The sequence below is a fragment of the Neophocaena asiaeorientalis genome, unplaced genomic scaffold (assembly GCF_003031525.2).
Source record: "Neophocaena asiaeorientalis asiaeorientalis breed wild unplaced genomic scaffold, Neophocaena_asiaeorientalis_V1.1 scaffold19, whole genome shotgun sequence".
In the NCBI taxonomy this organism is placed as follows: Eukaryota; Metazoa; Chordata; class Mammalia; order Artiodactyla; family Phocoenidae; genus Neophocaena; species Neophocaena asiaeorientalis.
The window spans coordinates 7,724,839-7,747,076 of record NW_020173388.1 but is presented as its reverse complement, the minus strand read 5'-3'; the positions used below and the strand labels follow the sequence as shown (position 1 = coordinate 7,747,076).

Genomic DNA, 22,238 nt, shown 5'->3' with positions numbered 1-22,238 from the left:
CTAGAACTTCTTTTCTGCCTCAGGATCCTTCCACATGCTGTTTCCTGTATCTAGAACCCCAATTTTTTTCACCAGGTGAACCCTAACAAACCTTCAAATCTCAGTTTAAATGTCACTTTCCCTAAAAGGCTACCCCCTAACCTCTCCAATCTAATCACGTGTCCCAGCCCATAAATTCTCTCTTGAAATACTTACCACCCATTGAGACATGGGTTTGTGTGTATATTTGTTTACTACCTATTCCCCCATCAGACTGTTCCCTGAGAGCTAGGATTGTGACTATCTGTTACCTAGTGCCTAGTCCAGTACCTGGCACTTGGTAGGTGCTCAACAAATACTTACTGAATTAATAATAAATAAACCATAAAAGATCACTCCAAGTTCTCAAGTAGGAAAATGGTAACGCCATACCTGACAAAGGGAACACAGGAATATCAGGTTTGTGGATAAAGCTGAATCCTATCTGGGACATGTTGAGTTTGAAGAAATGGTGGGATAGGTTTGAGCTCCAGAAGTGGAGTCATCAAATACTGAATAATGATTTAGCCAGAAGAAAAAATGTAACGGAAAAGGATAAGAAGCAAAACAAAGCAAACTAGAAGCAGATTAGAGACTACCTCTATTTAACTGGCAGGAAGAAGAAAGCAAATGCACAAAATGTTGATATTCCTAATATGTAAAGAGCTTATAAAATAGAAAACACCAACAAACCTAGAGAAAAAGAGCTAAAGAAATGGACAGTTAAAAAACAAAGAAATGCAAATGCCTCAACCATATAAAAAGATACTCAGCCTAATATGTCCAAGATAAACATGGTATGTTATGTCTAAAAAAATACATAGTTGATTTAAGTGGTTCTGAAATGTCTATGAATAAAACTTTAAAGTTAAAAAAAGATATTCAACCTCACTCATAATGAGAGATGAAAATTAACACTACAATGAGGACAAAAACCCCAAAATTCTAACAATATATTCTGTTGATAAGGTTATATATACACAAAGAGGCACTCTCGTACATTACTGATGGGAACACAAAGAGATATAATTCTTATCAGGATAAATCTGGCAATATCTATAAAACTGTGTACTCATTTACCCTTTGACCCTGCAATTCCACATCTAGGAATCTGTCCCAAATGTACAATGGCAAAAATATAAACACATATATATGAATTACAAAGTTATCCATTGCAGTACTATTTACAAAAAGTTAGAAACAATCCAAATGCCCATCATTTGGGAACTGGTTAAATAGCACTGTTTTTTCATTCATGCAATGAGATATTATGTAGCTATAAAAAGGAATTAGTAATTTACTACTAAGGAGTGATCTCCAGAATATGTTAAGTGAAAAAAGAAAGCATATAATATTTTATCACTTGTCTAAGGAGGAATATGAATATATAGCCTACTTATATTAAACTTGGTTTTAGAATATAATTACTTAGAAAGAGAAAGAAAAGGGTAGAGAAAACAGAGATAGAAGTTAGACTCCTTTGAATAAACCTTGTTTTGTGGATTTGACTTTGGAAACATGAAACTATTATACATGATCATAAAACAAAATTATATTTTAGAACAGTCATTAAACATCAAAAATAAAATAAGTTAACTTAGGGACTTCTCTCGTGGCACAGTGGTTAAGAATCCGCCTGCCAAGGCAGCGGACACAGGTTTGAGCCCTGGTCTGGGAAGATCCCACATGCCGCGGAGCAACTAAAACTGTGTGCCACAACTACTGAGCCTGCGCTCTAGAGCCTGCGAGCCACAACTATTGAGCCCGCGTGCCACAACTACTGAGGCCCACATGCCTAGAGCCCGTGCTCCACAACAAGAGAAGCCATTGCAATGAGAAGCCCACGCACCGCAATGAAGAGTAGCTCCCACCCGCCACAACTAGAGAAAGCCTGCCCACAGCAACGAAGACCCAACGTAACCAAAAATAAATAAATAAAATATAAATTTATTTTTAAAAATTAGTTAACTTAAATGTATACCCTGTTGGTGGCAGAACTATACAGAACAATTATTAAGACAAACAGTGTGGTGGCAGCCCCTAGGAGGGACCCAATGATCCCCATATCCTGGTATTACACTGTTATATAACTAACTTCTCTTTAGTATAAATTGGATTTGGAGACTTGCTTCTAAGAAAAGAATGCAGTAGAACACCAATATTCATAGAAGTGTTATTCACAATAGCCAAAAGGAGGAAACAAATGTCCATCAAAGGATGAATGGGTAAACAAAATGTGGTATATACATGCAATGGAATATTATTCAGCCTGAAAAAGGAAGGAAATTTTGACACATGCTGTCATGTGGATGAACCTTGAAGACATTATGCTGAGTGAAAAGAGCATGTCACAAAAGGACAAATACTGTATGATTCTACTCATGAAGTACCTAGAGTAGTCTAATTCATAAAAACAGAAAGTAGAATAGTGGTTACCAGGGGATGTGGAAGGGAAGACTGGGGAGTTAGTGTTTAATGGGTAGAGTTTCAGTTTGGAAAAAGTTCTGGAGATGGATGGTGGTGATGATTGCACAACAATGTCAGTGTACTTAATGCCAATGTACTTAATGCAATGTACTTAACTATACACTTTAAAATGATTAAAACTGTCATTTTATGTTATGTATATTTTACCACAATAACTTAAAAAATAAATAAAAGAATGCAGCATACGTGTTGGGCTGTCACTCTAAGAACAGGTTACTAAAAAGGCCATGGGTTCCATCTTGGATACCCTTTCCTCCCTTGCTCCAAGCTAACAACCAGCGCCATGTTGTTAGCTGCCTCATGGAGAGGCCTGAGGGACTGGTCTCCAGCCAATGGCCAGAAAGGACCTGAGACCTACCAATGATCACATGAGTGCATTTCAAAGCACCCCAAAAGGCTCCTTTGTGGCTCCTCCAACTGAGCCCTGGGATATACACAGCCCTAGCTAACATCTTGATTGCAGCTTTATGAGAGACCTTGAGCTAGAGGCACTCAGTTAAGCTGCACCCCACAGAAACTGACCCACAGCAACTTTGAGATAATAACGTTTGCTGTGTTAAGTCACTAAGTTTTGGGGTGATTTGTTACACAGCAACAGATAATGTTTCATACAACAACATGGATTGAGAAAAGAAGGCAGACAGAGACAAAATGCTGGTACTGCTATTCTGAGACTGTTGTGTGTATTATGGGGGTACTATAAATAAGTAATTATGAAATATTCTAATTGTATTATTCTTAGTGTCACTGAGAACTAGAATTTTCAGTTGAAAGATACAGATGTAAAATAAAAAGATTAACTAAAAATCTTATAGTATTGAAACTGAATTGGAAGTATCAGTATGAATTCATGAGGTACTCTATCAAAAAAAAAAAAATTTTTCCCTAGTTCTGACTACCAAAAAAGGCCTAGAAACAATGGTCAACCCACTAGGAATGAGAATCTCTAGAGCTCAAACTGTGGTCTTGAAATTCCATTCCCCAGTGAAGGAATCAGGGCTCCTTGGAGAAACTACTGACACCACGTGTGGGGAGGAAATGTACGTGATGAGCCTGGAACTCCTTGTTATACCAGATAATCAAGAAGCTATCAAAAACTACTAGAGTCATGTCAAAATAACTCAGTAAGCAAACTTAAAAGGCTCCCACTGGCCAAAGATTGAATAATTTGAGCATCAATAAGGGTAATTACCATAATGAATTTTTTAAAAATCCAATATGTTTAAATCTAAGAGTCTATAATGAATGTGGAGAAGGGGAGACCCTAATTAGTCACTGTTGGAGAAAGCTAATATACCCAATTCATTATTTTGAAATTCATAAGCCAAGGGAAACTGTCAAGCTTCTGTCTAACATTTCCTATACAAACTGTACTACCACGTAACAAACAGTACACATGGAATAGCTTCTCTTTATAGAACATTTCACCTAATAAATGAAAAGTAAAGTTACAATATTAAAATTTTCCAAACCCCAATGATTTAATAGGCCTCAAGCAGGGAGTCCATCACCTGTTTTTGTAAATAAAGTTTTATTGGAACACAGCCATGCCCATTCATTTATATTTTGTCTATGGCGGCTTTCTCATTACAACAGCAGAGTTTAGTAGTTGCAGCAGAGGAGACCAGATGGCTCACAAGGCCTAAAATATACACTATCTGCCTCCTTACAGAGAAAGTTTGCCAACCCCTGATCTACAGCATGGAGGCAAAATGGCAACTAATCAGCAGAAAAAGAGAGACAAAAAGAGAGGCGTTGTGTGCACCAGAGAGACACTTGCCCAAAGACAAAGACTTGCCAAAAGAATCTGAACTTGAGTCTGAGCAAGTCTCTAGATCCAACGACCAATTAACAGGAAGTACAAAGGTCAGATGTGTATGCTTAATCACTTCACAGGAGTGTAATCAGAAACATCCACGTCTACAAGACAAAGATGCAATTTGTTCAACAAATAAATTTTAGAAACAAAAAGGGAGGGGAGGTTGAAACTTTAAGAGACAAATCAACCAACTGCAATGGAGGAAGGGCTTATCTAGACCCTGATCCAATCAAGTCAACTGCTTTTAAAAATGTGTGAGGGGAATTCCCTGGGGATCCAATGGTTAGAACTCCATGCCTCCACTGCAGGGGGTATGGGTTCGATCCCTGGTCAGGGAACTAAGATCCTGCATGCCATGTGGCGCGGCAAGCAAATAAATAAGTAAATAAAATGTGTGAGAGAATTAGAATTAACATTGATTGGATATTTGATTATATTGGAATTGTTTTTTTAAGATTAATAATGGTATCATGGTTATATTTTTTAAAGGGTCTTATACATAAGGATATGTACTGAAATACAAATAAATTTTATGATACCCAGGATTTTCTTTAAAATAGTACAGGAATGGGAGGGAATTCAGTGAGAGATTGAAAATTTGGCCATGACATGATAATTACTGAACCTGAGTCACGAATACAAGGGGATTCATTACACTAGTCTGTTTACTTTTATATGTCTTAAATTTCCCATAATAAAAATTATAATAAGGTACATAATTTCTTCTTTAGACACAGAAAAATTCTGAAGTGAAAAGAAGAACAGGTCAGGAAGTATGCTAGACAGCCCCAAAAAGACACCTTGACTGTGACAAGGTGTGGGGTCTTCTGAAGGAAGGGTAAGAAGCCAACCTTGAAAAGAACCAGTTTAGAGATCAAGTAAATGACTGCCTAGTAGATCCAAACTTACTTATGTGACCTTTTCTAACTGCATCAAGCAGCTGGAACTAGGAAATATATACATGGCAAATTAACTTAGGTTTGAGATTTGGACAGGTTCCTCACAAAGTTAAAAAGGCAACAGAACATAAGATGCTGCTGCAAATATGATCATGGGGTTTGGGTGAGTAGAAAGCAAATGAAGCTAGGAGATAGCTAACTTAACTACAAAAACAAAATGCCAAGAAACTACACGTCATAATAAAGACAAAGAAGAGATTCAAAAAGTGTGGCACGATAGAGGGTTATGATCATGAGAGGAGACTCCAAGACCACAGAAATTTAACTAAGTGATGATGTGATCTAAGGCAAGAAGTGACGAGGTGTAAAACCTGGGGACTCCAGTCTTGGTGAACTAATAATGCTGGTTTACTAGTAGGTTTCATCTACCTGCCAAAATATCGTACCCTTCTCCCAAGCTCATTTTAGAAGGTATCTGTATTTTTTTAAAGGGTCCCAGGATTAGAATCACTGGTGTAAGATGTAGGGATCCTGGAAAATACTAAGATGAAAACAATGGATGCTAGACAGGTCAAGGAAACATGATGAGAGCCACTAATAAGATATGAGAAACAGAAAGGGAACAAATGAAGAGTCAAATGAAGGAAAATTCCAGAGGTCAAGAGAAGAGAAGGATAAGAATGTGGAGAAAAAAAAATAAAAGATATGACCTTCAAAAGAAAATGACTGAGGGATTTCCCTGGTAGCACAGTGGTTAACACTCCGCCTGCCAATACAGGAGACATGGGTTCATGCCCTGGTCCGGGAAGATCTCACATGCCGTGGAGCAACTAATCCTGTGTGCCACAACTACTGAGCCTGCCTTCTAGAGCCCGCGAGCCACAACTACTGAGCCCATGTCCCACAACTACTGAAGCCCGTGCGCCTAGAGCCCGTGCTCCACAACGAGAGAAGCCACTGCAATGAGAAGCCTGCACATTGCGACGAAGAGTAGCTCCCACTCGCTGCAACTAGAGAAAAGCCCGGACACAGCAACGAAGACCCAGTGCAGCCAAAAATAAATAAATAATTTAAAAATATATTTCCAAAAAAAAAAAAAAAAGAAAAGAAAATGATTAATAGTGGGGACCTTATTCTAACCCCACAATTCAAATAAAGTAGTCTAAAAACATCTCTATTGGAAAGGCTAGAGAAGAAAAGGTATCCTCAAAAAAACAAACATCTATCAATGTGTTCATAACAAAGTGTTAGGTGTATGAAAGCAGCAAAAAACCTTATAAACCATTTAGTTAATTCACTCATTTCATAGATGAGAAAACCAAGGGCTACTAAGACTAATAACTTACACGCAAGAACACTATACAATTAATGGTTAGAGTTAGAGCTAAAACGTACCCCATTCTTCACTCAACCTCCCTGCCTTGCAGCCTCATCTAATGCCATGGTTTCTATTTGATGACTTACCTCTTCACAATGCCAAATGTCACTGTGTATTTTTATCCATAAACAGCAGGCATTTGGTAACTATCTGCTGACTGACACTCAAAATGAATGTTCGATATTTTACAACAATAATTTTATTTTAAAGGTTTCCCACTTCAGCAATTTGTTCTGCTCAATTTTACTCCTCTGCACCGCCCCCCCCCAAAAAAAATATGTTTTGAGTAAATCTCAGAGATGTTCAAAAAACATATTGGCTAACTAGCACTTATGCTTCCAAAAATTCTTAGAATATGAAAAGGGACACACAGTGCCATGCTATAAAAAGAACAGCTGGCATTACACACCTCTCTCATCAACTCCATAAATGTGCACATAATTTACAATTGCTAGGAAGAGGATGTTCTTGACCCAATGGACTCAAGATACCTAAGTAGGTAGGAAAAGAGAGCAACAGGAAAAACTACCTCAGCCTTATAATAAGAGAATATACAGACCTAAAGTTGGAATTTGTGGCTCTGGCAAAATGAAAACAGAACCAATAACAAATCATAAAATACTAACATTTACAACTCACTTAACGTGCAATTTCTAGTTCAGCACTGAAATTACTCTATTTTCACAGCTTTTTTATTTCTTAAATCCAAAATTTCATCATTCCATAAAACAGTTTTCTTCCCAAATCAAACTACTTTTAGTACGCCCAGTTTTATAAGTTCACTTGTTGTAATAACCACTAAAAGTGGTAATCACCCATAGCAGTAAATATATAAATTTAAATCATTATTTAAAAAACACTTGGAGTTAAAATCTCTAATTATGAAATAAATATAAACTATAATCTTGTGGCATCAAAAACTGCCACTTGTATATGAAAATGAAATTATTTGTAAAATATCAATATATAATACAGAGCATGTAAAGTACATATACATAAAGGTGTTTACCTATTTTTATATTTATTCCTAGCAATTGTAAATTATGTGCACATTTATGGAGTTGATAAGAGAGGTATGTAATGCCAGCTCTTCTTTTTATAGCATGGCACTGTGTGTCCCTTTACATATTCTAAGATTTTTTGGAAGCATAGGTGCTAGTTAGCCAGTATGTTTTTTGAACATCTCTGAGATTTACTCAAAACACATTTTTGGGGGTGAAGAGGAGTAAAATTGAGCAGAACAAGTTGCTGAAGTGGGAAACCTTTAGAATAAAATATTTTTATTCCATACCAAAAGAGAATGCAGCATAAAAAGGGGGAAGGCAATCCAAACAAAAATTGTTTTACAAGTTTCTATTATTCTTTTTTAAAAGTACCTATCACTTACCACTTAGAAAGGGTTGTTGAGGCACAGAGTTTGTAGAAAAGACACCAAATTTGGAAAAGATCCATCTAGAAGCTTTTTTCAATCTGGAGCTTGTACTTTATAGGCACGCAAGTGGGCACACTGGTGCAAAGCAGTAGTGATTCACCATGTACAAAGCAGAATGTGGAATGTTAAAGGCTGAAAGACAAAAAAAAAAAGAGAGAAAAGAAATATGGTTGGTTATTAGTAACAGCCATGTTTAAAACAAAAGCTGTAATATTTTAACAGTTTTCATATAACATATATCATTATTGAAGTTAGTTTTTATTACTTGAGAATTTGGCCAAGAAGAACTTACTTATAAAAAAATGTCAACTGTATAGTGAAAGCATCTATCTGGAGAGAAAAAACAAGAAAATGAGAATTTGTCTTTTTTTTTTTTTTGGCCTCGAACCATGGCTTGCGGGATCTTATTTCCCCAACCAGGGATCGAACCCTGGCCACGGTAGTGAAAGCGCCAAGTCTTAACCACTGAACCGCCAGGGAATTCCCAGAATTTGTCTTTAAAGGTTCTAATTTAAATTTTTTTCACCACCTATAATATCTTTCTCAAGTATATTACAAATTTCCTCACCATCTAAATAAACATAATTACCTGTTTCTTGATGACACAATGGTCATCATCATGAGTTCTTCTATAGTACTTGAAGATACATATATTATGGGATTTGAGGTAATGACCCTAGGACTATTGTTTTTCAAAAGGTACACTGAGGAACCCCAAGAAATGAGCACTCTCCATTGCTGGTGGAAGTGTCAATATCTACAAAACCAAGAATGCATTTATTTTTTGACCCAACAACTCTCCTTCTGGGACATTCTCCTACAGATATAATTACACATTCACAAAATAAAGTGTGCAGCAAGATTATTGTGGGATTATTTATAAAAGTGAAACACATTGAAAACAACTTAAGAGGACTGGTAAAATCACCTATGATACATCCATTAGAAGGAATACGGTGCAGCTGTAAAAATAAATAAGGAAGCACTCTGTGTACTTCTATACAAACATCACCAGAATATGCTAAATAAGCAAGTACAGAAAAGCAAGGTATATGTATATATACTTTGTTATATTCTGTTTTTAAAAAGGGGAGGGAAAGAGGGAAGTAAGAATATCTATTCTTATTTGTTAATTTTTATTAAAAAGCACTGTAAAGAAGAAATTGGTATAAAAAAAGCAGGGTTATAGTAAGGAAACAGGGATGGAAGTTAGGCCTTTTCAAAGTGTCATTTTGACTTTGAAACATGTAAATGTTCAAACAATATAAAATTTAAAACAAGTTCCCCAAATAAGCTTAATTTTACTTTTTTTTTTTTGCTTAATTTTACTCTTTCATCCCTTTTTTATAAACACATGAGCTGTTATATGATCAGTGTAACAAGGCTACTTTCCTGGAACGTTGAATGGCAGATTATTTCCTTGTCCTTCAGAGAAACCCTTTTCTTTCCTACTGGTAGCATTCTACATATATTCAGTGCCTACTATCTTCCAGCAATACATACATCAGTGAACAAACTCAAAAAAATCCCTGCTCAAGTGACCTTAAAACTCAATTGTTACCCATTTACTCATTGCTGGTGAAGGTACAGTAAGAAAGGAATACATATACATTGCTAGAGGAAATATAAATTCTGAAAAGCAATTTGTCAATATGCAACAAGAATCTTTAATACGTGCATAGCTATTGATTGACCCAGTAACTTCATTCCTGAGAACTCAAAATGAAGACCGAATTTTACATATAAATTTTTTTACATTATTTATAAAGAAAAATTGTAAGAAATATAAATGTCTGAAATAGGGTAACGGTTGGCTAAGTTATGGTTTATTCAGCACATAGAATATTATGCTGCAGTTAACCTAGAAGTAATTTCTAGTTAACATGTTAGATTAACCACAAAAATTTATTCCCACTCCACCTCCAGGCTCCTCTGAAATAATTGTAAAATTTGAAAAATTAATAAAAAATAAGAACACAAAAGCCAAAGAGAACAAAAGAGACATTCTCTGATAGGATAACATTAAAATACAACTTCAAAAAACATGGGGAAATGCTGTTAAACAACAAAAAGGGCAGGACTCAAAATCATATATACTTTTAGCCATATTTTAAAAATTACTTCAAAACATGGAGAAAAAAGCCACTCAATATTATTGCTAAATAGTGATTTAAAAATAAATGATTTTTTCTTTAATCCTTTTCTATATTTTCCAAAATATCTACAAAGGGCATTTATTACTATTATAGTCAGAAAAATAAAATCACTTTAAAAACATATACATACCCACTAGGATGGCTATAATCAAAAAGACAGATAATAATAAGTGTTGGCAAGTGTATGGCTGGAACCCTCTCTCACACTGCTGGTAGGAATATAAAATGGTACAGCCACTTTGGAAAACAGTCTGGCAGTTCCTCAAAAGTTAAACATGACCAACCATTCTCTCCCAGGTATATAGCAAGAGAAATGAAAAAATAACATCCATGTAAAAATATGTGTACAACAGCATTATTTGTGATAACCACTACACTACAGAAACCATCATAATAGCATTATTTGTAACAGCCAAAAGGCAGAAACAATACAAATGTCATCAACTGATGAATGGATAAATAAAACGTGGTATGTCCATCCAATGGATTCTGCCGTAAAAAAATATTGATACATGCTACAACATAGATGAACCTGAAACACATTATGCTAAGTGAAAGAAGCCAGTCACAAAAGGCTACATATCACATTATTCCATTTATACGAATAGACAAATCCATACAGTATAGAGAGAAAATAGATTAGTGGTTGACTCCGAACAGCGGGGGAGGAGATGGGGAGCTAATGGATACGAGATTTCTTTTGGGGATGATGAAAATATTCTAAAATCAATTGTGGTGATGGTTGCACAATTCTCTCAATATAAAAAACCTCAAATTGTATACTATAAATTGGTGACTTGCATGGTATGTGAATTATATCTCAATAAAGCTACTGTATTAAAAAATATATACATATAGTCTATAACTTCACCACTAACCAGTATTTCACATATTATTCCTTATCACCTTGCAACACTATATAATAGGACAAACATTAGATTCAAGATAAAACCAGACTCTTGCCAATCCTAAAACCATGGACAAACCATAACTCCCAAGTTTCAATTTCCTTTTGGGGGGAAATGGGGAGTCCTCTCTGGTACACCATCTCATTTTTCTCCCAACAGTTGAGTCGCATGCCTACCAAGAGCAAATTATCTTATATTTGTTCCAAAATCTTTTTATGCCTGTTGTCTTTACTATAATTATATAATTTAGTTAAATATTATATCAAAACATGAGTGCAAAAAGAAAATGCTTTGTCTCTGAAAATTAAGCTGTACGATTTGAAAAAGGCAAGTTACTTTAAAAATATCCTAAAGAAAAGGTCTCAGCTATACATCAAAAGATTGATGATGGGGCTTCCCTGGTGGCGCAGTGGTTGAGAGTCCGCCTGCCGATGCAGGGGACACGGGTTCGTGCCCCGGTCCGGGAAGATCCCACATGCCGCAGAGCGGCTAGGCCCGTGAGCCATGGACGCTGAGCCTGCGCGTCCGGAGGCTGTGCTCTGCAACGGGAGAGGCCACAACAGTGAGAGGCCCACGTACCACAAAAAAATAAAAATAAAAAAGATTGATGATGTACTAGCATTTATACACTTATCAACTATAAAATATTTAAGGCATATATCCTTCCTATTATTTTTCATTTCAAACAAATTTTTTATTTAACCATTCTAACTACTGGTGATTGTACAATCAATATTGTATAAGAGAGATTCTACTCCATGTAAATTATTCGTATAAAAGACTAACAGAAGTATACTACTATTATTCTATCTCACACTCTAAAGACTGATGGTTGACCCTACTGAGTTGTCTCTTAGTGAGGTTGAAACTTTTCTATCCTTCAAGTTCCCAGGCCCACCATAGCCCTGTACTCTCTACAGATACCCTCATCTCTTAAACTGAAAGAAGATGCCCAATGTAAACTCTTCAAGTTCAGTTCAAGGCTGCTAAAGTCCCTCTTCCTGTCCTCTTGGACCCTCCAAATCCTCCCTTTTCAAAGCCAAACGTACATCTGACCTGTATATTCAGATGACCATTAAGGAAAAAAAAATCTTACTCACGCTCATGCACCATAGACTTCTCTTTATTTCCTCTTACTACACATTTGGGCCTCTACTTTCTCATCTCTCAACTCATCAAGTCAGTCATTTACACTCTGACCCCAACTGCTGCAATACTAAAATACTCTTCCATTAAAAAAATTCTAAGTGGTCTCTGACCTCCCCTCTCTCACTACTCTGATGCATCTCAGATAATGCTGCCAAGTGCATATTCCAAATGCAAAACTCTGATCACAAAACTCCCTGCCTTGGTAATTCAGTGACAGTCCCAATGCCTATAGAATAAAGTACAGAAATTCCTTAGCCTCAGAGTCAAGGTCCTAATGGAAGAGAATAAACTGTTAGCCCATTTCCCTAATGTTCTCTAGACTAGTCAGGCTGAACTCTGCTCTATGCAAACATGTCCCATTCCTTCCTACGCCCAGATCTTTCTTCCATGTGGAATGCCCTCCCTTTGTTTCTATGCATTAAATTCCTCTAAAATCATTTTTAAAGTAGAAAATCACTTTTTAAATCAGAGCCTTGGGTTTCTCAACTGTAAGACTTTTTATAAGGATTATTAAGTGTTAGAAGTACTATAAGTATTATTAAGCATAAACTTAGAACAATAGCCAGCAGATAGCACTCAACAAATGTTGTTACTGTTGTTCATTCAACATAATGAGGACTCAACAAATATTTTTTAAATTGACAGGCGAGACAAAGCAAAACAAAACAAAAGTCTTTTCTATACTACACTATACTCTTTGCTCTCAAAGCAACAGTTTAAGATCTGACACCTCTGGAAGTTAAGATGATGAAAACTTCTGATAATCAATAGTTTTCAGTTTCTGGGAATCTCACACAGATTTATGATGTAAGAACAGCAACCCACTATTTCAGATTTAGTCAAGAACTTGATTTATAATCACTTCACGATATGTTATGCCACACACCCTAAACTTATACAGTGCTGCATGTCAATTATATCTTATTAAAATGGAAAGAGAAAAACAACTTAATTCACTAACATCTACCAAAAATAAGGAGGGCAAGCCTTACCAAAATAGAGTAGTTTTATGATTCACTTTTTTTTTTAAAACTGTGTAAAATACACATAACATATAATTTACCATCTTAACCATTTTTAAGTGTACAGCTCAGTGGCACCAAGTACATTCACATTGTTGCACAAACACCACCACCATCCGTCTCCAGAACTCTTTTCATCTTGCAAAACTGAAACTCTGCACTTACTAGACAATAACTCCTCTTCCGCCCTCTCCTCCCAGGCGCTGGCAACAAGCATTATGCCTTCTGTTTCTATGAGTTTGACTACTCTAGGTACCTTATTTAAGTGGAATCATACAGTATTTGTCCTTTCGTGACTGGCTTATTTCACTAAACATGAGGCCCCTTCAAGGTTTGTTTGTGTTATTTACTTTTTCAGCAAGAACTTCAAAATCACACGAAGGACATGGTTTAAACATACTCTAGTTTAAACTCATGGTTTTAACGCACACCGTATTATATGGCACTAAACTGCAGACTTGGATGACTCAAATTACAGATAGAAAGGGAAAGTAGAATAACATGTACCCAATTACCTGGTATGATACCAGGTATCAAACCAGGTGCATTTCACACAAAATTAAGACCACACAACTCTAAAGAGGTAGGTTATTATTATTCCCAGTTGGTAAATGAGAAAAAGGAGATTCAGAGGACCTCCCATGCCACTGCCCTATTTCCATTTTGTTTTCATCATAGAATTTATCACTATCTGACATACATACATATGTACATACATTTATTTCCTTATGTGCAAATTATACGTAGGCAAAAAAAAAAGTTGAGAATCACATTTATGCAACAAAGTTGTATCTTTAATACAACATGGCTTGGAATCTGAACATTTTATAATCTCTAGCTTTCTGAGATGCTTGTCCATAGGTACACTTCTTTTTTTTTTTTTTTCATAGGTACACTTCTCAGATACTCAAAAGTTGGGAGACTTTATTACTGCCAAAGATATATATATTTTTTTTTTTGGAGCAGGTATGGGAGGTAGGGGGCACTAGAGGACAGAAGTAGGGGATAAAATTCCAACTGAAAAGTCCAAGGGTTCAAGAAGGCCAGTCTCCAGTAAACCGAAATCTATTATTACAACATCCTCATCTTCTATGAATTTTGTTGTTTTAAATCAAACTTCACCTGAGGAATTTTCTACCAAGCATGAATTTTTAATGGGAGGGGAGATACTAGTTTGTGATGGATGTTCTACTTACCCCTTGAATATATTCTCACTATAATATTAGCTATATTTACAGTACTGTGGATTTCCTTCTTCTGCTTCAGAGTGAAAAATATTCCCACCACACTGTATTGCTACATTTTCTCCCTTAAAATTAGTTAAAACTTTTTATTACATTTCAAGAAATTAAGAACTAGATACCTAACTTTTAAATTTGTTAAACTATATTTTTTCATAATTTAAATGACAACTATCTCCACCATTAGAAGAATTTTAAATGTTCTGAAGAGAAATCAAAAAATGTTAAGGGCTCCCACTAAGTAAATTCCCATTTGTAACAAAAGTCTACATTTCCCATTAGCTTACTGTTTTCATATAATAATTTCTTTTGATCACAGTATGAAAAATGTTACTCACAAAAGGAGTACTGTATTCACAAAATAATTTTATCTTTACTGATATAACAAGAAGTCAGCGGTTTCCTTTTTGTGGTAAACAATGGGCCTTGGGAAACACATTCCCTGTTAAATGTCTTTCACATTTTTTAAAATACACAATTGGTTCAACTTCCTAATAATCACCATTTACCAGAAATGTGAAAGATAAAAATCTATCAAGATACACAATAAGACTAAGCAAGCCAAAAGGAGGAAAACAAAAGAAAATCACAAAGGCTCCCTGAAGAGGGTGGGGTAGAGAAAACTTCCAACCTAACCTCGACCACCTCTTACTAAAAAAAAAAAAAAGGAGAACATCAACGTCAAGGTGACAAAAATCTCACATCTTTTTTCTCCATTCCTAAGGGATCATGTCCATTAGCATACAAATATACCATAATGATCACTCGCCTTAAAGAGAATAAAAGGGGGGAGCCCTCCTCCACCTCAAAAGCCCTGTCTTGACTGCCCTGTTTTTCTGCTCCCCTTTACAATAAAAGTCCTCCAGACAACTGTCTCTATTCAGTATTTCACTAGCTCCCCTTCTTCATCTCATTCTCTCCTCTCTTCTACCCCCAGGGCCGCTGGCCAGTGTTACTGATGACCTCCACACCTCATGAAATCCAAAGGTCAATAATCAGTCCTCATCTTAGTTGACTCCACGGCAGCATTCCTCTCCCGCCTTTTTGAAACACTTTCTTCACTTGGATGGCAAGATGCCACACTCTCCTGGTTTTCTTCCTTTTCCTCAAGAGCTGCTTTTCCTCTGCCTCTTCTCCAACTCAACATGTTGCAGAGCCCAGGGCCAGTCCTTGCCCCTTTTCTCCACTGACATTTACCTCTGGACCTTATCCAGGCTAAAGGCCTTAAATTCGAATCTGGAATTTGTTAGCATATAGATGGTATCTCTAGCCCAGACCTCTCTCTACTGAGCACTAACCTTGCAAATTCAAACACCTATCTGCACATCTAACGAGACGTCAAACACAACTCTTAATACAGCCCCCTAAATCTGTGCCTACTCCCAGCACTTCACTTCAGTAAATAACACCACAATTCTTCTAGATGCTCAGGCCAGAAATCTGGCAGTCACTTTTATTCCTTTCTTTACCTCACACCCTCGTATCTAATCCATCAGCAAGTCTGTCAACCCTGCTTTCAAAATACTGTATACCTTAAATCTGGCCACTTCTCTCCCATCCACTGCTTACCACCTAGTCAGAGCCGTCATCATCTGTGGCCCAAACAATTCATGTCGCCTCTTAGCTGATGCTGCTGCATCTACTCACCCCTTAATTCTACACAGTCACCATAGTGATCTTTTTAGAATATAAATTTATTCACTTGCGCCCAAAAATCCTCCACTGGTTTCCCATCAAATGCAGAAAAATATCCCATGGTCTCCCTAACATTTCCTTTCCTCTATTCTAGCTACACCAGCTTTCCTGCTACTCTTCAAGTTGAAGAAGCTTATTCCCACAACAGGGCCTATGCACTTGCTAACTCCTCTGCCTGGAAAGGTCTTTCCCTTGAGTATGACTTGCCCACTCCCTTCCTTCCTTTGCTCCCAGATGACTGCAAATGCTCCCACAAAGAGGCCTTCCCCACCATGCTAATCTGAAATAACCAAAACCTATCACACTCTAGACAAACTTAGTTTTTCATCATAGAGTTTATCATCCAATATTTGTTTAATCTTTGCCTACATGACTAAAAACAAGCTCCAGAAGGGCAGAGACTGTCTTGTTTACATTTATAATCCCTAGCACCATCTCCTAGCTCACAGGTACACAATAAGCATTTGTTGATTAAATAAATGATGTCAAAGGTAATACATGATATGCACTATAAAAAAAATAAACGAATAGACTTTCAAACATTTTATTAAACAAAATGAATATTAACTGCTTCATAAGGTTCCATTTTACAGCGTTTAGAGGAGATAAGAGTAGCACAGAATGACAGAGGAAGAGATAAACTTCTTGTCTTCAGTACATAAATCCAATATATTTGCATACTCTACCTTATATACATTTTGAGCTGTAACCTAATGTTTCCAGAAAATAACAGGTTTTAAACTGTTTCTTTTCTTCTTGTTAAAGACCTGAATCAACCTGCATCCAAACAATTAGCTTAAAAGGAGGAATAATACTTACAGGATAACCTAGGAATACATATTTAACAAGGTCAGCTGCCTGTTCAAATAGCCCTGAGATAACTTAATCAACACAAAAGGGAAAACTCTAGCAACATTAGAAATTAAAAAGGGGTATCACCCCACCCCTGAAATTCTAAGCTCCCACAAAGGTATTCTAAGGTAAGAACAATGGGAAAGGAGAAGTAATCTGCCCTGACATCAACCATTATTGCTGTGCTCGAGAGCGGGCTTACAAGTCTACTCCACCGAGGCGCACCCCAGAAGATAATGCTCAATCCCCCCCTCCATCAAACTCACTGGGCTAAATACTAACTGCAACTTTCAACAGACTCCGACTATCCTTTAAGAGCAGGATAAGACAGAATAAAATCTCATGCCAGGCTGTGACGGGGCCTGTACTATTTATCAACACAGGATATAGCACGTATACAAAAAAAAAAAATCACCAGTGTTAAAAGAACTGGAAATACAAGATTCATCAAAATGTTCTGAATTCCAAGGATAATGATCTTGGCAGAATTCTAAACAAAGGTGTGAGACGTGAAACCATTTCCTTTTCTAAGATATTCACTCTCTTGGGGGGATACAGTGGTAGTAAGGCTTACCAAAGGAATGTCTACAACCAGGCTTAGGGACTTGAGGAGACTCCTCTCAAAAAACAACAAATCAACCAGTAAAAAATGATAATAATAATAAAGATATAGAGGATATTAACAATATTACTCACTTTCCCTCTCCTTCTAGGCTTTCCTTCTCTCTCCTGAAGTCAGACATGGTCATGTGATTTCTGTTGGCCAATGAAATGTGAGGAGAATTGATATATAAACGTCCAATGGAAGCATTTAACTGTTGGCACTGGGCTCTGTACCTCTTTCCCACTGTCTCTGTAATTATGGAGGCAGGTGTTGATATGGAAGTGCATTGCCAAACCTGTAGGCAGAATACAACTTGCCTAAAAGGCATGAGCCTGACATGAATAAGAAATAAATTTTTGCATTTTAAGCACTAACAATTTGAGGATTGTTTTCACTGCAGCATAAACTAACTTGATTATTTTAAAATTCCAATAAAATTAATTAAAATTCGGCAAATCCAGAAAATCAGACAAGGGGAAAGATGTTTCAGAGATAGAAAAACATACAAACGTGACAGCATAATGAGAAATGGTTTATAACCATAAAAACAGAAGGTTTTAATGGAATATCCCTTCAAAAACCAATAATTTCACCTTAATTAAAAAATTTTTAAGAATAGTAGGCTAGCTCTGGAAGGATGCACAAGAGGCTGGTAATACTGGTTGCCTCCAGGAAAGGAAACTATATGGTAATAGAAAAAGTGAGGAGAGACTTCCGGTTTTCATTCCGGCATGAAAAGACACTTAGAAGTCACCACTCCGTCTTAAAAAAGTAAAAAGATAAACATATTGAAAAAGCAACAGCTCTTTTAAGATTCATAAGAGGAGTGAGGTCATAGGGCATACCACTACTCCCAAAACTGGAGACAGGCAGGTGCAGAGAATCACAACTTACGGGAACAGAAACCCATGAGCAGAAGCTTCCATGGGAACCAGTGCCAGGGTAAGAAAACCTGAACTTTAACTGACAAACTGCTAGAGGCTCAGTGTGGACAACTCTGAGAGTTAAAAACTCCAAGGGGGGGCTCCCCTGGTGGCGCAGTGGTTGAGAGTTCGCCTGCTGATGCAAGGGACACGAGTTCGTCCCCCGGTCCGGGAAGATCCCGCATTCCCCCCAAAAAAAAAAAAAAAAAAAAAAAAAAAACTCCAAGGGGACCAATAATAGGGGGAATCCCATACTTGTGAGTTTTATCTCCAAGAGCTCCACCTGGTTCTCATAATGAATATCAAAGAAAAATCCCCTCAAATTTCTGGCAGGGGGAGGGGAAAAATATTTTGAAATACTCCAAAGCATTCTGTTCTTCTTAACAAAGTCTGCCCTCAGGAGAAATTAAGAAACTCTTTAACCAGAGCCTAACTGAGCTAGGAGGAGAAGGGAAATACCCAACCCCAGCTCCCTCTGGCCATCCTGTACCACCTAAGGTAGAGAAGAAAACTGAGAAGCACTTGTGAAATCCACAGTCTGGAGGCACAGGCTGACCCCCCAACACACACCTCACCACCACGTTACTGAGAGTCTACTTAAATCAGTCTCTTACACTTGGTACTGTAAGTCCATGTCCAACTACCAAGAAAATACTACAAGGCATGCTAAAAGGAAAAAACAAAAACAGTTTGAAGAGACAGAGCAAGCATCATAACCAAACTCAGATATGGCAGGATGTTGGAGTTAACAGACTGGGAATTCAAAACAACCATAATTAATATAGTATCTAATGGATAAAGTAGAAAGAAAGCATGCAAGAAAAGATGGGCAATGTAAGCAGAGAGAAGGAAATTCTAAGAGTCAAAAAAAAACAGCAGTGATCCAAAACACTGTAACTGAAATAAAGAGAGCCATTGACGGGCTAAAGAAAGAATATCTGAGCTTGAGGCTATATCAACAGAAACCTGAAAAGAAAGAGAACACTGAAGAGCAAAAAAAAAAAAAGACTGAAAAAAAAATCGAATATCCAAGAACTGTGGGACAACTACAAAAGATCTAACATACATGTAATAAGAACAGGAGAAGAAAGAAAGAAAGAAACAGAATATTTGGAACAATAATAACTGAGAATTTCCCCAAACTAATATCAGATACCAAAACCACACATCCAGGAAGGTCAGAAAATAACAAGCAGGATAAATGCCAAACAAACAAAAACATACCCAGGATATCCTGTTCAAAATCAAAGATAAATTAAAAAATCCTGGAAGAGGCCAGAGGAGAAAAAAAACTAAACCTTACCTGTAGAGGAACAAAGATAAGAATTACACCCACCTCATGCAAGCAAGAAGAGAGAGGAGTGAAATACTTCAAATGTTGATAGAAACAAACAAACCGAGAATTCTGTACCCTGCAAAGTTATCCTTCCAAAGTGAAAGAGAATAAAGACTTTCTCAAACAAAAGTTGAGAGAATTTGTTGCCAATAGACCTGCCTTGCAAAATATGTAAAAAAAGTTCTTTAGAGAGAAGGAAAATGATATAGGTCAGAAAATCAGATCTACATAAAGAAAGGAAGAGCATCGAAGAAAGAATAAGAATGTAAAATACAAACTTCTACAATTTTTAGTCTTAATTGATCTAATAGACAACAATTTGTCCAAAATAATAATAGCAACAATGAATTCAATTATGTATGCCTATAAGTGAAATCAAGGACAGCACTGATAGAAGGGAAGGGAGGGAAGAATTAGAATTATTTTACTATAAGGCACTCACTCTACTCATGAAATAGTATAGTATTATTTGAAAGTGAACTTGAATTAGTTGTAAATATATATTGGAAACTACAGGACAATGACTAAAAACAGTTTAAAAAGTAGTATAATTGATATGCTAACAAAGGAGACAAAACAGAATTAGATGAAATACTCAAAACCATAAAAGGCAGAAAAAGACTAGAAGGAAATAAGAAAAGAAACAAAGAACAAGGGCAACAGACAAAACAAATATGATAGAAATTAATCCAATTGTATCAATAATCACTTTGAACATCACTGGTCTAAATGAATCAATTAAAAGACAGAGATTGTCAAAGTGGATCAAAAACCAAGACCCACCAGAAACCCACTTTAAATAAATAGACACAAAGATTAAAAGTAAATGGATGGAAAAAGATATACCATGCTAACACTAATAAAAGGAAAGACAGAGTAGCCATTCTCATTTCCTACAGAGCAGACTTAAAAGGAAAGAAATTTATGAGGGATAAAGAGGGGCATTAGAGGGCTTCCCTGGTGGCGCAGTGGTTGAGAGTCCGCCTGCCGATGCAGGGGACACACGTTCGTGCCCCGGTCCGGGAAGATTCCACATGTCGCGGAGCGGCTGGGCCCGTGAGCCATGGCCGCTGAGCCTGTGCATCTGGAGCCTGTGCTCCGCAACGGGAGAGGCCACAACAGCGAGAGGCCCGTGTACCAAAAAAGAAAAAAGAGCGGGCGGGGGGGGTGGTGTCAGTTCTCCAAGAAGACATAACAATCCTCAACATGTATCTACCGAACAAGAGAACAAAGTACGTGAAGCAAAAACTGATAGAAATAAATACAAGGAGAAATAGATGAATCCACTATTATAGTTGGGGACTTCAACACCCCTCTATAAGAAATGGACTGGTATAGCAGTCAGAAGACCAATAAGGACATAGTTGAACTGAACAACACCATCAACCAACTGGTTATAATTGACCTCTATAGACTACTTCAGCAACAGCAGAATACACATTCTTTTCAAGCTCACATAGAACATTCACCAAACAAATTTAAAAGAACAGAAATCACACAGCATCTACTCTCAGACCACAATGAAATTAAGCTCAAAATCAATGACAGAAAGATAGAAAAATCTCAAAACACATGGATTAAACAACACTTCTAAGTAACACAGGGGTCAAAGAAGAAATCTCAAGAAAAAATTTTTAAATATTTTGAATGAAAATGAAAACAAAATTTGTGGGATACAGCAAAAAAAATTAAAATCCTTAGAGGGGAATTTATAGCACTGAATGCATATATTAGAAAAGGAGATCTGAAAATCAATAAACTAAGCCTCCATTTTTAAAAACTAGAAAGAGCAACTAAATGCAAAGTAAAGAGAAGAAAAGCAATAATAATAATTAGGGCAGAAATCAATGAAACGAAAAACATGAAATTAATAGAGAAAAATCAATGAAACCAAAAGTTGGTTCTTTGAAAAAAAAATCAGTAAAATCCATAAACCTCTAGCCAGGCTAACAAAGGAAAAAAAGAGAAAAGACACGAATTACTAATATCAGATATAAAAAAACAGACATCACTACAGATCCCATGAATATTTAAAAGAATGAAGAAATACTATGAACAACTCTATGTCCACCAATTTGATAACCTAGATGAAATGGACCAATTCTTTGAAAGACACACAAAGAAAACTTCAAAAACTCACACAAGAAGAAACAGGCAATCTAACTAGGCCTGTATCTATTAAAGAAATTGAATCAGTAACTAATAACATTCCAAAATAGAAAGCACCAGGCCCTTTACAAAAATTAACTTAAAAGGTATCATAAACCTAAATTTAAAATACAAAACTATAAAACTTAATAGATAACATTAGTACAAACA

General features: G+C 36.5%; 1 protein-coding gene across 6 annotated transcripts in view; it reads right to left on the bottom strand.

Moving 5' to 3' along the window:
- FRYL (FRY like transcription coactivator) overlaps window positions 1-22,238 on the bottom strand; it is a 244,266-nt gene that overhangs the window by 198,995 nt on the left and 23,033 nt on the right. For all 6 annotated transcript variants that reach the window (XM_024746667.1, XM_024746666.1, XM_024746671.1 and 3 more), the window contains exon 2: window positions 7,989-8,165. The gene's annotated coding sequence lies outside the window, so the exon portion shown is untranslated. The remainder of the gene's footprint in view (window positions 1-7,988; window positions 8,166-22,238) is intronic.